Genomic DNA, 16,860 nt, shown 5'->3' on the forward strand with positions numbered 1-16,860 from the left:
AGTACAAGGGTTATAAAGAATTATGATAATTTTTTAAAATCCCCTTTTCAACATGGTTCAAATAACAAAACAAAACAAAATAGAAAAATATTATAATGTTTTTAAAGTACCCTAAGAACTTGAAAGCCAGAAAACTCATCCTACGCACCTCTTAAGGTCTCCTGTCTTAAAGATGGAAAACCTGTTAGAAAAATTTTACTCTCACCCTAATTTGGCACCTAAAATAATAAAATACACAAAAATAGTAAAAAATGAAAACAGAAAAAATATATTTTCTAGTCTCTACATCCCAATCATGTTTTCTTCCACGGTACTCCTTAAATCAGAACAATCAAAATAGTTTAGGAATGGCCTGTGTAGTCCCTTTAGTTTTCAAAGAAAAACTCATCTTTTCTTTTTTTTATTTTATTTTATTTTTTATGAATTTTTATTTATTTTTTTGTTACAGATATTTTACCTTTTTACCCCATTGGCACCCCCCACCCCACCCCCCCTCCACCCTGTCCCCGGCTTAGTTGTCCATGTCCATTGGTCATGCATACATGCATATAAGTTCTGTGGTTTATCTCTTCCCACCTCCCCACCCCCCATCCCCTCTTCTGAGGGATGTCAGTCTGTGCCCTACTTCCATGTGTCTGGGTCTACTGTATTCCTCAGACTGTTATGTTCATTATATTCCACAAATAAGTGAGATCATGTGGTATTTGTCTTTTTCTGCTTGGCTTCTTTCACTTAGGATAATACTTTCCAGGTCCCTCCATGTCGTCTCAAAGGATAAGAGATCTTTCTTTCTTACCGCTGCATAGTACTCCATTGTGTATATGTACCACAGCTTTTTGATCCATTCGTCTACTGGTGGACACTTGGGCTGTTTCCAGATCTTAGCTATTGTAAATAGTGTTGCTATGAACATGGGGGTACATATATTCTTCCTGATTGGTGTTTCAGGCTTCTTAGGGTATATTCCCAGCAGTGGGATCACTGGGTCAAATGGAAGTTCAATTTTTAATTTTTTGAGGTAGCACCATATTGTTTTCCATAGCGGCTGCACCAGTCTGCATTCCCACCAGCAGTGTATTAGAGTCCCCTTTTCTCCACACCCTCGCCAACACTTGTTGTTTGATGATTTGTTGATGGCGGCCATTCTGACAGGTGTGAGGTGATACCTCATTGTTGTTTTAATTTGCATCTCTCTGATGATTAGTGATGTTGAGCATTTCTTCATATGTCTCTTGGCCATTTGTATGTCCTGTTTGGAGAGGTGTCTATTCAGCTCCTCTGCCCATTTTTTAATTGGGTTCTTTGTCTTCCTTTTGTGGAGTTGTATGAGCACACTATATATATTGGAAATTAATCCCTTATCTGATACATCATTGGCAATGATGTTCTCCCATACAGTGGGTTGCCTTTCCATTTTGATGATTGTTTCTTTTGCTGTGCAGAAGCTTTTTAGTTTGATGTAGTCCCATGTGTTCATTTTCTCCTTTGTTTCTGTTGCCTTAGGTGATGTGTCAGTGAAAATTCTGCTCCGTATGATGTCCGAAATTTTGTTGCCTACATTTTCTTCTAGAATTTTTATGGATTCACGGGTCACATTTAAGTCTTTTATCCATTTTGAGTTTATTTTTGTGTATGGTGTAAGTTGATGGTCTAGTTTCATTTTTTTGCATGTAGCTGTCCAATTTTCCCAACACCATTTATTAAAGAGGCTGTCTTTACTCCACTGTATGCTCTTGCCACCTTTGTCAAATATTAATTGAGCGTATTACCTTGGGTCCATTTCTAGGTTTTCAGTTCTGTTCCACTGGTCTATATGCCTGTTCTTGTGCCAGTACCAGGCTGTTTTGGTTACAGTCGCTTTGTAGTATAACCTGATATCTGGTATTGTGATCCCACCTACTTTGTTCTTCTTTTTCAAGATTGCTGTGGCTATTCGGGGTCTTTTTTGGTTCCATATGAACTTTTGAAGTATTTGTTCTAGTTCTATGAAATATGTCGTTGGTATTTTGATGGGGATTGCATTGAATCTATAGATTGCTTTGGGTAGTATGGACATTTTAATGATGTTAATTCTTCCAATCCATGAACAGGGTATGTGCTTCCACTTTTTTATATCTTCCTCTATTTCTTTTTTCAGTGACCTGTAGTTTTCTGCAAATAGGTCCTTTACTCCTTTGGTTAAGTTTATTCCTAGGTATCGTAATTTTTTTGGAGCGATGGTAAATGGGATTGTTTTTTCAGTTTCTCTTTCTGTGAGTTCATCATTGATGTACAAGAATGCCGTTGATTTCTTGACGTTAATTTTGTATCCTGCTACTTTGCCAAATTCATTTATTAAGTCTAATAGATTTTTGATGGAGTCTTTAGGGTTTTCTATGTACAATATCATGTCATCTGCAAATAATGACAGTTTCACTTCCTTCTTTCCAATTTGGATCCCTTTAATTTTTTCTTCATGTCTGATTGCTGTGGCTAAGACTTCCTGTACAATGTTAAATAAGAGTGGCGAAAGTGGACATCCCTGTCTTGTTCCTGTTCTTAATGGAAATGTTTTTAGTTTCTGTCCATTGAGTATGATGTTGGCTGTAGGTCTTTCATATATGGCCTTTATTATGTCGAGATATGATCCCTCTATTCCTACATTGCTGAGCGTTTTTATCAGAAATGGATGCTGGATTTTGTTGAATGCTTTTTCAGCATCTATTGATATGATCATGTGGTTTTTATTCTTCATTTTGTTTATGTGGTGTATCACGTTTATTGATTTGCGAATATTGTACCAGCCTTGCATCCCTGGAATGAATCCCACTTGGTCATGGTGAATAATTTTTTTGATGTATTTCTGGATCCGATTTGCTAATATTTTGTTCAGGATTTTGGCGTCTATGTTCATCAGGGATATTGGCCTGTAGTTTTCTTTCTTCGTAGTGTCTTTTTCTGGTTTTGGAATTAGAATTATGCTGGCCTCATAGAACGTGTTTGGAAGTCTTCCTTCTTCTTGAATTTTTTGAAATAGTTTGTGGAGAATGGGTGTTAGTTCTTTTTTGAATGTTCGGTAAAATTCCCCCGTGAAACCATCTGGGCCTGGGCTTTTGTTTGCTGGTAGAGTCTTGATTAACTCTTCAATTTCCTTAGTTGTTATTGGTCTGTTCAAGTTTTCTATCTCTTCCGGGAATAGTTTTGGGAGACTGTGTGATTCTAGAAATTTGTCCATTTCGCTTAGATTGTCGAATTTGTTGCCATATAGTTGTTCATAGTAGTTGTTAACGATCTTTTGTATTTCCGTGGTGTTGGTTGTTACTTCTCCTCTTTCATTTCTGATTTTGTGTATTTGGGTTCTCTCTCTTTGTTTCTTGGTGAGTCTAGCTAAGGGTCCATCAATCTTGTTTATCTTTTCGAAAAACCAGCTCTTTGTTTAATTGATCCTTTGAATTGTTTTTTTTTTGGTCTCTATGTCATTTATTTCTGCTCTGATCTTTACTATTTCCTACCTTCTACTTGCTCTGGGGTTTTCTTTTTGTTTTCTTTCTAATTCTTTAAGTTGTGAGGTTAGACAGTCAATTAGAAATTTTTCTTATTTCTTGAGGTAGGCCTGTAGTGCTATGAACTTCCCTCTCAGAACTGCTTTTCCTGTAACCCATAGATTTTGTGTTGTTGTGTGTTCATTTTCATTGGTTTCCAGGAAGTTTTTAATTTCTTCCTTGATCTCCTCGGTGACCCATTCATTGTTTAATAACATGCTATTTAGCCTCCATGTGTTGAAATGTCTTTGCATGTTCTTGTTGCAATTGATTTCTAGTTTCATGCCATTGTGATCTGAGAAGATGCTTGATATGATTTCAATCTTCTTGAACTTGTAGAGATTTTGTTTGTGTCCTATCATGTGGTCTATCTTTGAGAATGTCCCATGTGCATTTGAGAAGAATGTGTATTCTGTAGTTTTGGGGTGTAATTCTCTGTAGATATCTATTAAATCCATCTGGTCTAGTGCTTCATTTAGAGTCTCTGTTTCCTTGCTAATTTTTTGCCTAGAGGATCTATCCAGTGCTGTCAACGGGGTGTTGAAGTCCCCTGCTATGATTGTATTGTTGTCGATTTCTCCTTGGAAGTCCTCCAGAAGATTTTTAATATATTTTGGTGCTCCTATATTGGGTGCATATATGTTTATCAAGGTTATATCTTCCTGTTGGATAGATCCTTTCAATATTATGTAATGGCCGTCTTTGTCTCTAGTTATGGTCTTCATTTTGAAATCTATTTGATCAGATATGAGAATTGCTACCCCAGCTTTTTTTTGCTTTCCATTTGCTTGGAAAATTTTTTTCCATCCCTTCACTTTCAACCTATGTGAGTCTTTTGTTGAGAGGTGGGTCTCTTGTAAACAACATATAGATGACTCATGCTTTCTTATCCAAGCAGCTACTCTGTGTCTCTTTATGGGAGCATTCAATCCATTTACGTTTAAGGTGATTATTGATATGTACTTATTTATTGCCATTTTTGTTTAGTGTGGTTCTATTTTTCTTCCCATTTCTACTGCTAATTACAGCAGTCCTTTTAACATTTCTTGAAGTGCTGGTTTGGTGCTAATGTATTCCTTTAGCCTTTTTTTGTCTGGGAAGCTCTTTATTTGATCTTCTATTTTGAATGATAGCCTTGCTGGGTAGAGTAGTCTTGGATTCAGATTCTTGTTTTTCATGACTTTGATTACTTCATGCCATTCTCTTCTGGCCTGTAGTGTTTCTTGTGAGAAGTCCGCTGAGAGCCTTATGGGGTTCCCTTTGTAGGTAACCTGTTGCTTATCTCTTGCTGCTTTTAGGATTCTCTCTTTGTCTTTAATTTGTGGCATTTTAATTACTATGTGTCTTGCTGTGGGCCTGTTTGGGTTCTTCTTACTTGGGACTCTCTGTGCTTCTTGAACTTGAATGCCTTCTTCCTTCACCAAATTAGGGAAGTTCTCTCTCACTATTTTTTTGAATATATTCACTATCCCTTGCTCATTTTCTTCTTCTTCAGGGACTCCTATGATGCGAATATTATTACGTTTCCAGTTGTCCCATAGTTCTCTTAAGCTGTCTTCCTGTTTTTTAATAGTTTTTTCCTTTTGTTTTTCTGATTGGTTGATTTTTTCTACCCTGTCTTCTAATTCACTGATCCAGTCCTCAGCTTCCCCTACTCTGCTTTTTAAACCTTCCAATGTGTTTTTCATTCCTGATATGTCATTTTTTATCTCTTCCTGTTGGTTTTTAATTTCCAGTTGGCTTATTTTCAGTGTCTCTATGTCCTTCCTCATGCTGTTCAGCTTCCTCAAGATCATGGCTCTGAATTCTAGCTCTGTTAACATGCCTAATTGCTCCACATTGATCTTATCTTTGGTGGAGGTGTCTTGCTCTTTCATTTGGCTTCTGTTTCTGTGTTTCACCATTTTGGCTGTCACTGTGGGCTTTGGAGCCTGTCAAGTTCTCCCTGTGGGTGTTGGTGTTCTGCTGTTTGTGGCTCCCTCTCCTGTGTTTAGATGAGCGAGGGAGGACCCACGTTGAACACCACTGTCAAGTCTTACTTTCCTGGTTAAAGTTGCCAGCCCAGGAAAAGTACTGTTTTCCTCTAGCTTTTTGCCTGGAGGCTAGCAGTCTAGGTTAATTGATGAGTTTTGGGTTGTCAGTTGATTGAAAAACTCCCTCTGGTGCTCAGCCAAGGGGCTTTCACGAGGGTGGGGCAGATGCGTGTTGTTAGTGAGCCTCAATTAGCACTTCAATGGCCCACAGGGTGGGGTTGGATCTCCGAGGGAGGGGCTGCTGCCTCTCCTTAGAGCCCTGGGAAGGAGCAATGTGGCCGCCCTCCTGGGTGGCTGCACTCCGCCAAAGCTCTGAGCGCCCTCCAGACCCCGAGTGTCCTGACACAGTTCCAGTCCAGTCCGTCCTCCCTCTGCCCGATCCCAAGGTGAGTGGCTGTGGCTGTTTCAGCCTCTGTCCCGGCTGCGCTGTGGAGCCGCCTGGGAGTGTAACCCGAGGGCGCTGCTCCCAGCTGAGGCCGCTGCCGAGCTGCCGACCGTGGGCTCCCAGCCCCGTCTCGCGCCTTCGCAAGCCTACAGGGATGCAGTCAGTGTCCCTCGTTGTATGGTCCTCGCAAGCTGCTTTTCTGTTGGTTTTTCCCGTCAATTTGTCTGTGTTATAGTTGTAATTCCAGTTTGGTTTTGGGAGACGGTCTGTGTAGCTCCGTTCACTCCGCCGCCATTTTTCGGTTCTAACTCATCTTTTCTAAGTTGTCATGTATATGTGCATTTTTAGTGCTCTTCTGGAATGGATACTCCTTGGTATGCATACAAAATGTTCACATATTATGCCCACTCCCGTAGGTCTATCCACATGGCTCGTCTTTTTATTTCTCTGACCCTAACCTTTCATTTTCTTTTTTTTTTTTTTTTTTTTTTTTTATGAATTTTTATTTATTTTTTTGTTACAGATATTTTACCTTTTTACCCCATTGGCACCCCCCACCCCACCCCCTCCACCCTGTCCCCGGCTTAGTTGTCCATGTCCATTGGTCATGCATACATGCATATAAGTTCTGTGGTTTATCTCTTCCCACCCCCCCACCCCCCATCCCCTCTTCTGAGGGATGTCAGTCTGTGCCCTACTTCCATGTGTCTGGGTCTACTGTATTCCTCAGACTGTTATGTTCATTATATTCCGTATATAAGTGAGATCATGTGGTATTTGTCTTTTTCTGCTTGGCTTCTTTCACTTAGGATAATACTTTCCAGGTCCCTCCATGTCGTCTCAAAGGATAAGAGATCTTTCTTTCTTACCGCTGCATAGTACTCCATTGTGTATATGTACCACAGCTTTTTGATCCATTCGTCTACTGGTGGACACTTGGGCTGTTTCCAGATCTTAGCTATTGTAAATAGTGCTGCTATGAACATGGGGGTACATATATTCTTCCTGATTGGTGTTTCAGGCTTCTTAGGGTATATTCCCAGCAGTGGGATCACTGGGTCGAATGGAAGTTCAATTTTTAATTTTTTGAGGTAGCACCATATTGTTTTCCATAGCGGCTGCACCAGTCTGCATTCCCACCAGCAGTGTATTAGAGTCCCCTTTTCTCCACACCCTCGCCAACACTTGTTGTTTGATGATTTGTTGATGGCGGCCATTCTGACAGGTGTGAGGTGATACCTCATAGTTGTTTTAATTTGCATCTCTCTGATGATTAGTGATGTTGAGCATTTCTTCATATGTCTCTTGGCCATTTGTATGTCCTGTTTGGAGAGGTGTCTATTCAGCTCCTCTGCCCATTTTTTAATTGGGTTCTTTGTCTTCCTTTTGTGGAGTTGTGTGAGCTCTCTGTATATATTGGAAATTAACCCCTTATCTGATACATCATTGGCAATGATGTTCTCCCATACAGTGGGTTGCCTTTCCATTTTGATGATCGTTTCTTTTGCTGTGCAGAAGCTTTTTAGTTTGATGTAGTCCCATGTGTTCATTTTCTCCTTTATTTCTGTTGCCTTAGGTGATGTATCAGTGAAAATTCTGCTCCGTATGATGTCCGAAATTTTGTTGCCTACATTTTCTTCTAGAATTTTTATGGATTCACGGGTCACATTTAAGTCTTTTATCCATTTTGAGTTTATTTTTGTGTATGGTGTAAGTTGATGGTCGAGTTTCATTTTTTTGCATGTAGCTGTCCAATTTTCCCAACACCATTTATTAAAGAGGCTGTCTTTACTCCACTGTATGCTCTTGCCACCTTTGTCAAATATTAATTGAGCGTATTGCCTTGGGTCCATTTCTGGGTTTTCAGTTCTGTTCCACTGGTCTATATGCCTGTTCTTGTGCCAGTACCAGGCTGTTTTGGTTACAGTCGCTTTGTAGTATAACCTGATATCTGGTAATGTGATCCCTCCAACTTTGTTCTTCTTTTTCAAGATTGCTGTGGCTATTCGGGGTCTTTTTTGGTTCCATATGAACTTTTGAAGTATTTGTTCTAGTTCTATGAAATATGTCGTTGGTATTTTGATGGGGATTGCATTGAATCTATAGATTGCTTTGGGTAGTATGGACATTTTAATGATGTTAATTCTTCCAATCCATGAACAGGGTATGTTCTTCCACTTTTTTATATCTTCCTCTATTTCTTTTTTCAATGACCTGTAGTTTTCTGCAAATAGGTCCTTTACTTCTTTGGTTAAGTTTATTCCTAGGTATCGTAATTTTTTTGGAGCGATGGTAAATGGGATTGTTTTTTCAGTTTCTCTTTCTGTGAGTTCATCATTGATGTACAAGAATGCCGTTGATTTCTTGACGTTAATTTTGTATCCTGCTACTTTGCCAAATTCATTTATTAAGTCTAATAGATTTTTGATGGAGTCTTTAGGGTTTTCTATGTACAATATCATGTCATCTGCAAATAATGACAGTTTCACTTCCTCCTTTCCAATTTGGATCCCTTTTATTTTTTCTTCATGTCTGATTGCTGTGGCTAAGACTTCCAGTACAATGTTAAACAAGAGTGGCGAAAGTGGACATCCCTGTCTTGTTCCTGTTCTTAATGGAAATGTTTTTAGTTTCTGTCCATTGAGTATGATGTTGGCTGTAGGTCTTTCATATATGGCCTTTATTATGTCGAGATATGATCCCTCTATTCCTACATTGCTGAGCGTTTTTATCAGAAATGGATGCTGGATTTTGTCGAATGCTTTTTCAGCATCTATTGATATGATCATGTGGTTTTTATTCTTCATTTTGTTTATGTGGTGTATCACGTTTATTGATTTGCGAATATTGTACCAGCCTTGCATCCCTGGAATGAATCCCACTTGGTCATGGTGAATAATTTTTTTGATGTATTTCTGGATCCGATTTGCTAGTATTTTGTTCAGGATTTTGGCATCTATGTTCATCAGGGATATTGGCCTGTAGTTTTCTTTCTTCGTAGTGTCTTTTTCTGGTTTTGGAATTAGAATTATGCTGGCCTCATAGAACGTGTTTGGAAGTCTTCCTTCTTCTTGAATTTTTTGAAATAGTTTGAGGAGAATGGGTGTTAGTTCTTTTTTGAATGTTCGGTAAAACTCCCCCGTGAAACCATCTGGGCCTGGGCTTTTGTTTGCTGGGAGAGTCTTGATTACCTCTTCAATTTCCTTAGTTGTTATTGGTCTGTTCAAGTTTTCTATCTCTTCCGGGAATAGTTTTGGGAGACTGTGTGTTTCTAGAAATTTGTCCATTTTGCTGAGATTGTCGAATTTGTTGCCATATAGTTGTTCATAGTAGTTGTTAACGATCTTTTGTATTTCCGTGGTGTTGGTTGTTACTTCTCCTCTTTCATTTCTGATTTTGTGTATTTGGGTTCTCTCTCTTTGTTTCTTGGTGAGTCTAGCTAAGGGTCCATCAATCTTGTTTATCTTTTCGAAAAACCAGCTCTTTGTTTCATTGATCCTTTGAATTGTTTTTTTGGTCTCTATGTCATTTATTTCTGCTCTGATCTTTACTATTTCCTTCCTTCTACTTGCTCTGGGGTTTTCTTTTTGTTTGCTTTCTAATTCTTTAAGTTGTGAGGTTAGACAGTCAATTAGAAATTTTTCTTGTTTTTTGAGGTAGGCCTGTAGTGCTATGAACTTCCCTCTCAGAACTGCTTTCGCTGCATCCCATAGATTTTGTGTTGTTGTGTGTTCATTTTCATTGGTTTCCAGGAAGTTTTTGATTTCTTCCTTGATCTCCTCGGTGACCCATTCATTGTTTAATAACATGCTATTTAGCCTCCATGTGTTGAAATGTCTTTGCATGTTCTTGTTGCAGTTGATTTCTAGTTTCATGCCATTGTGATCTGAGAAGATGCTTGATATGATTTCAATCTTCTTGAACTTGTAGAGATTTAGTTTGTGTCCTATCATGTGGTCTATCTTTGAGAATGTCCCATGTGCACTTGAGAAGAATGTGTATTCTGTAGTTTTGGGGTGTAATTCTCTGTAGATATCTATTAAATCCATTTGGTCTAGTGCTTCATTTAGAGTCTCTGTTTCCTTGCTAATTTTTTGCCTAGAGGATCTATCCAGTGCTGTCAACGGGGTGTTGAAGTCCCCAGCTATGATTGTATTGTTGTCGATTTCTCCTTGGAAGTCCTCCAGAAGATTTTTAATATATTTTGGTGCTCCTATATTGGGTGCATATATGTTTATCAAGGTTATATCTTCCTGTTGGATAGATCCTTTCAATATTATGTAGTGGCCGTCTTTGTCTCTAGTTATGGTTTTCATTTTGAAATCTATTTTATCAGATATGAGAATTGCTACCCCAGCTTTTTTTTGCTTTCCATTTGCTTGGAAAATTTTTTTCCATCCCTTCACTTTCAACCTATGTGAGTCTTTTGTTGAGAGATGGGTCTCTTGTAAACAACATATAGATGAGTCATGCTTTCTTATCCAAGCAGCTACTCTGTGTCTCTTTATGGGAGCATTCAGTCCATTTACGTTTAAGGTGATTATTGATATGTACTTATTTATTGCCATTTTTGTTTAGTGTGGTTCTATTTTTGTTCCCATTTCTACTGCTAATTACAGCAGTCCTTTTAACATTTCTTGCAGTGCTGGTTTGGTGCTAATGTATTCCCTTAGCTTTTTTTTGTCTGGGAAGCTCTTTATTTGATCTTCTATTTTGAATGATAGCCTTGCTGGGTAGAGTAGTCTTGGATTCAGATTCTTGTTTTTCATGACTTTGATTACTTCATGCCATTCCCTTCTGGCCTGTAGTGTTTCTTGTGAGAAGTCAGGAGAGCCTTATGGGGTTCCCTTTGTAGGTAACCTGTTGCTTATCTCTTGCTGCTTTTAGGATTCTCTCTTTGTCTTTAATTTGTGGCATTTTAATTACTATGTGTCTTGGTGTGGGCCTGTTTGGGTTCTTCTTACTTGGGACTCTCTGTGCTTCTTGAACTTGAATGCCTTCTTCCTTCACCAAATTAGGGAAGTTTTCTCTCACTATTTTTTTGAATATATTCTCTATCCCTTGCTCCTTTTCTTCTTCTTCGGGGACTCCTATGATGCGAATATTATTACGTTTCCAGGTGTCCCATAGTTCTCTTAAGCTGTCTTCCTGTTTTTAATAGTTTTTTCCTTTTGTTTTTCTGATTGGTTGATTTTTTCTACCCTGTCTTCTAATTCGCTGATCCGGTCCTCAGCTTCCCCTACTCTGCTTTTTAAACCTTCCAATGTGTTTTTCATTTCGGATATGTCATTTTTTATCTCTTCTTGTTGGTTTTTAATTTCCATTTGGCTTATTTTCAGTGTCTCTATGTCCTTACTCATGCTGTTCAGCTTCCTCAAGATCATGGCTCTGAATTCTAGCTCTGTTAACATGCCTAATTGCTCCACATTGATCTCATCTTCGGTGGAGGTGGTTTGCTCTTTCATTTGGCTTCTGTTTCTGTGTTTCACCATTTTAGCTATCACTGTGGGCTTTGGAGCCTGTCAAGTTCTCCCTGTGGGTGTTGGTGTTCTGCTGTTTGTGGCTCCCTCTCCTGTGTTTAGATGAGCGAGGGAGGACCCAAGTTGAACACCACTGTCAAGTCTTACTTTCCTGGTTAAAGTTGCCAGCCCAGGAAAGGTACTGTTATCCTCTAGCTTTTTGCCTGGAGGCTAGCAGTCTAGGTTAATTGATGAGTTTTGGGTTGTCAGTTGATTGAAAAACTCCCTCTGGTGCTCAGCCAAGGGGCTTTCACGAGGGTGGGGCAGATGCTGGTCCTTAGTGAGCCTCAATTAACACTTCAATGGCCCACAGGGTGGGGTTGGATCTCCGAGGGAGGGGCTGCTGCCTCTCTCAGAGCCCTGGGAAGAAGCAATGTGGCCACCGTCCTGAGTGGCTGCACTCAGCCAAAGCTCCGAGAGCCCTCCAAACCCCGAGTGTCCCGACACAGTTCCAGTCCAGTCTGCCCTCCCTCTGCCGGAGCCCAAGGTGAGTGGCTGTGGCTGTTTTAGCCTCAGTCCCGGCTGCGCTGTGGGGCCGCCTGGGAGTGTAACCCGCGGGCGCCGCTTATAGCTAAGGCCGCTGCCGAGCTGCCGACCGTGCGCTCCCAGCCCCGTCTCGCGCCTTCGCAAGCCTACCGGGATGGAGTCAGTGTCCCTCGTTGTATGGTCCTCGCAAGCTGCTTTTCTGTTGGTTTTTCCCGTCGATTTGTCTGTGTTATAGTTGTAATTCCAGTTTGGTTCTGGGAGACGGTCTGTGTAGCTCCGTTCACTCCGCCGCCATTTTTCGGTCTCCTCATTTTCTTAAAACTATTTTTATTGTTGACACTATTACAAATGCGCCCCCTCCTTTGCCCACCTCTGCCTAGTCCCCCACCCTTCCCTCTGGCCATCACCACACTGTTGTCTGTGTCTATGGGTTATGCATATATGTTTTTTTGGCTAATCCTTCCACCTTCTTTCATCCAGTCTCCCCCTGCCCCTCTCCTCTGACATCTGTCAGTCTGTTCCATGTATCCATGCCTCAGTTTCTATTTTGTTCATTAGATTCTTTCAATCTTACTCATTCCAGACCCTGACCTACCTGCTAAGTCATTGGCCACAACTTGTTTATCCTACCTGGGGTTTCTTCTGTCTCCACACAGATAATAATAGGTGTAATCACTGAAGCTCTGCTCTTTGGGGGCTTTTCTCCCTCACCACAGTGTTCCTGGTGCATCCCTGCTATAGTTTAAAATCAGTCTATTTTGTGCTTTCACCCGTAGAAAGTCAACTAAGCGATGAACAAAACTCAGTCATTCTTTCCCTTGCTGCCCGCTGGCCTTGGGCACTGCCTGCCATGCATGCGTAGGTGAGCCGCGGGATAAGTGCCTGACAACAGTGGTGGGCCACAGGGGGTGTGCACCACCTCTCCATGCTGTTTATCTATGACTGTAGATTTGTTCAAAACTCCCTAAAGCACTACTTCCATCTTACAGTGGAGCTTACCGTCTCACCCACAGTGTGTTGCTAATCTTAGGATGGATCTTACAATCTTACTAACCTTGTGAATGGAAGGGTTTGCCAGCTCATGATGGGCAACTCTGGCTATATGGTTCCCTGATGTCCTATGCTCAGATGCTCAGTCTCTCCCAAGTCCCAGGGACATTCCAAGAGTTATGTTATGAATAAGGTACAGTTTCTTGCAGAAATTAAATAGACTTGTTTCAAAATCCAAGGTTCTGCCCTGGAACTCTTCTACTGGGACTTTTAGAGGCCTTTTCTCCTACCACAGATCCCTCCAGTAACATAGCCCATGTAATCAGGGGGCACAGCTGCGTGTACTAAAGCCTGAGTCTGCGAGAGTCTCTTCTTGTTCTGGAATCCACTCAAAACTAGCAGACATTCACCTCACCCAGTAAATGGTCATAACATCATTACCAAGAGGATAATCAAACATTTTACTTCTCTCTTAATGGTAAGGAAGTATGGGGTACAACATCTTGTCCTTTACTTGGAATGAATATCTCAGCATCATTTATTGTTGATGCTATTACAGATCCCTTCCCACCATTTACCCAGCTCCACCCAGCCCCTGCCGCCCCTCCTTCTAGCCATCACCACACTGTCCTTTGTGCCCATGGGTTATGTATCTATGTTCTTTGGCTAATCCCCGCACCTTCTTTTCTGCAGGACACCCTCTCCCCTCTCCTCTGACACCAAACTTTGAAAGTTGTGGGTATTCTCTTTATCATAGTTTATGTTTTACCCTAGTATGTGGCTACAAGGGCATTTGGAGAAAGGATTGGTATAAGCCAATGTATACATTACTGTATTGTTTTGCCTTACTGTTGTAGGATCCTTCCTCATGGGACCTAGCCTCTCCTTTAGTTGATGGATCCTGAGTATAAGAATTGATTCAGAGACAGAGACTGGCTAAGGGATAATGACTTTTCATCGGTTTGTGACCTCTACCTTCTGCTCTTCCAGCCTTGATTTCCTCTGGAGTTATATGTGGTCTCAGGTAGAACCCATCCTCGGTCTGACCCATGCAGCTATGGAAGCTTGAGACCAGTGTGGTCCAACAGAAATATAAGCCACAGGTGAAATTATTTTAATATACTTTATTTTGCCCAAAATGCATACAATAATATTATTTCAACATGTAATCAGTATTTTTAAATAATTAATGAGACATTTTACATGTTTTTCTCAGTAAATCTTCAAAATCAGTGTGTATTTTATACTTCCAGCACCTCTCAGTTCCAATTAGCTATGTTTCAGGGGCTCAGTAGCTACATGTGACTAGAACTGTATTGGGCAGTGCAGCTGTAGTCTGTAAACAACTCCCCAGAGCTGTCAGGACTCTGGTACCTCCATGTCAGTCCGTGACTACCCCATGTGCTTATTTTTAAGAAGGCTTCCTAATGTGAGCTACTCCCCAAAGCTGTAAGTGCTGGGCAGTTGCAAATGGAGACAAGGAAACAGGGCGAATCTAATACAAGCAACTAGGTAAGTCTGCTAAGTAAAACCAAATCTTAAGTTAAAGCAATAGCTCATAAAACCTGCTCCCAGCATTAGCTGGGAACTTGTCTCAAATGCAAATTCAGAAACTCTGGAGGTGGGTGCCAGCAATCTCTGGCATAACAAACCCTCCCAGTAACTCTGATGCACGCTTAAGACTGACAACTGGTAAGTGAAATACATACTCCCTTTGAGAAGGCAACCTCTGCCTAGCGCAGGAAAGGAAGACATTAAATACCTATGTCCTTGACCCCTTTAAAAAAGCCAGACTAGCTGTCTAGATGAACAACCCTAATGCTGGGTACACTTTCCATGAGAGACCTGGGAGGGGCAAAAGGCATTCATACTTGGTGTATTCATAATTGGGATAGCACAATTTACTGCTTCTGTGGGGGAATGCTTGAGGCTAGTGTTCTATTTTCAGAATTTATAGAACAGAAAATGACTGAGTTTTTACCTGATGTATTTCTGTGGGAAAGCGCAGCCCAGTATGACACCTGCTGGTGCCACAGAGCTAACACATTGTGACAGAGAAACAGAAATGACAGCCATGCCTGTCTCGTCTCCCAACCTGCCCTATATTTGCTAAAATTCATGGTCAGGTAGATTTGGGGAGTTCACAAAGTGCTGATTAGTTTCTTCCCTGTGGAGGAAAGGCTCTCAGCCAAGTTTCAAAGAACAAACTAGCGATTAGGACATAAAAGGAGTTCAGTTAGCTGCCAAACACAGAAAAGTCACCAAAAGAGAGACAAGGGACCCAAAAATACATTGAAGATTCTCCCTAACACAAAATACTGAGCTTTTTATGTATTTGGTATTTTTAGTCACTTAAAGATTAATCATCAGAACTTAATTGTTTATAACAAATAGAACAAAAGCATGACAGTGTTTAGGTATTAAATTTAATTGACTCAGTGCCAATCCTTATTCTCACAATTGCTATCTTGCTCCAATTCCAATCCATTTCGAAACTCTGCAAATGTTTGCAATAACATTTGCAGATAATTTCTATTCTAAATGTTTAGTGAAATAATAGGCAATACAATATAAAATATGCTTTTCTATATATAATAGCTCTGTTATTCATCATGATGATTCTGTTCAGTACAGTGGTTCACTAAATGCTGATAAAGCTTGCCTATGCCCTTTGTTTGTTGAAACTTTTTCAAAGAACTAGAACATACTAAAATGTATGGCATTTAAAAGCTGTAATGAAGAAGACAGATGCGTATGGGTATATGTGTGTGAGAGAGCATTTTAGGTGCTGGCTGCATTGCAGGATTATCATCATAACCATTTCCTGTGATGGTACCATTCATGTGTAATGGTGCCTATTGCCAGAGATTACGTTAGAAAAAATTGAAATCTCATTACCTCCATTTACCAGTTGCATGACCTTGAACAAGCCATTGAACTACTTTGTGCCTCAGTTTCCTCTTCTGTGAAATAGGGATAATAATAGTACCCACCCACCTCAAACAGTTTGAGTAGTATGCGACACAGGGTAAGCAGTATATAGAAATGTTAGATAATATTAATTAAATGCCAGTGCATATTATTTATTCTATATTTTTTCTAGAGGAATGTATAGGCAGATTTGAAATCAACTATTTTATAGTCTCTCAAGATATCCTTTGGATAACATGGAAAATAAGGCTAAATGACAGTTCAGTGAAGTGAAATCGCTAAAGAACCAAGTCAAAGCATTTTTATCAGTGGGTTGATGTCAGTGACCATGGAAATCTCTACTGCAATTTTCAGAATTCTCTATCTGTTCCTATAACCTTTTTGATATATTATCAATGACCTGAATAAAGATCAAAAAGCACACTTACTTATCAAATTTTCAAGTAAAATTGGAAGAATCCATAAATACAATGTCTATGTATAACAGAATCAATAATAGAAATAACAATAATATCAAGAGTTACATCTGTTGCCTGGCCGGTGTGGCTCAGTGGACTGAGCATCATCTCATGGACTGAGAGGTCTGGGTTCAATTCTCAGTCAGGGCACATGCCCAGGTTGTGGGTTTGATCCCCAGTAGGGGACATGCAAGAGGCAGCCGATCCATGTTTCTCACTCACTATCTCTCTCTCACTTCCTCTCTCTCTAAAAAAAATCAATAAGAACATATTTTTTTAAAGAGTTACATCTATTGAATGTACTGTGGTGGGCAATTTATATGCATTACCTGTAACTCAAAGAATGATCCTTGAATTTGTTATTTGCTTCCATAGCAGAACATGTGTGATCACCTACCCTTCCTTCCTCAATAGCAAAGCCCTGAGGGAAATGACCTGCTGTGTGTGGGCCCCAACCTCAACTCCTGTCACGTTTATCTAAGCTAGTGGCTATCTGAATGTACTCTCTATCAACAACATCAGTATCATCTGGGAATT

Source organism: Molossus molossus, unplaced genomic scaffold (genome assembly GCF_014108415.1).
Source record: "Molossus molossus isolate mMolMol1 unplaced genomic scaffold, mMolMol1.p scaffold_m16_p_3, whole genome shotgun sequence".
In the NCBI taxonomy this organism is placed as follows: Eukaryota; Metazoa; Chordata; class Mammalia; order Chiroptera; family Molossidae; genus Molossus; species Molossus molossus.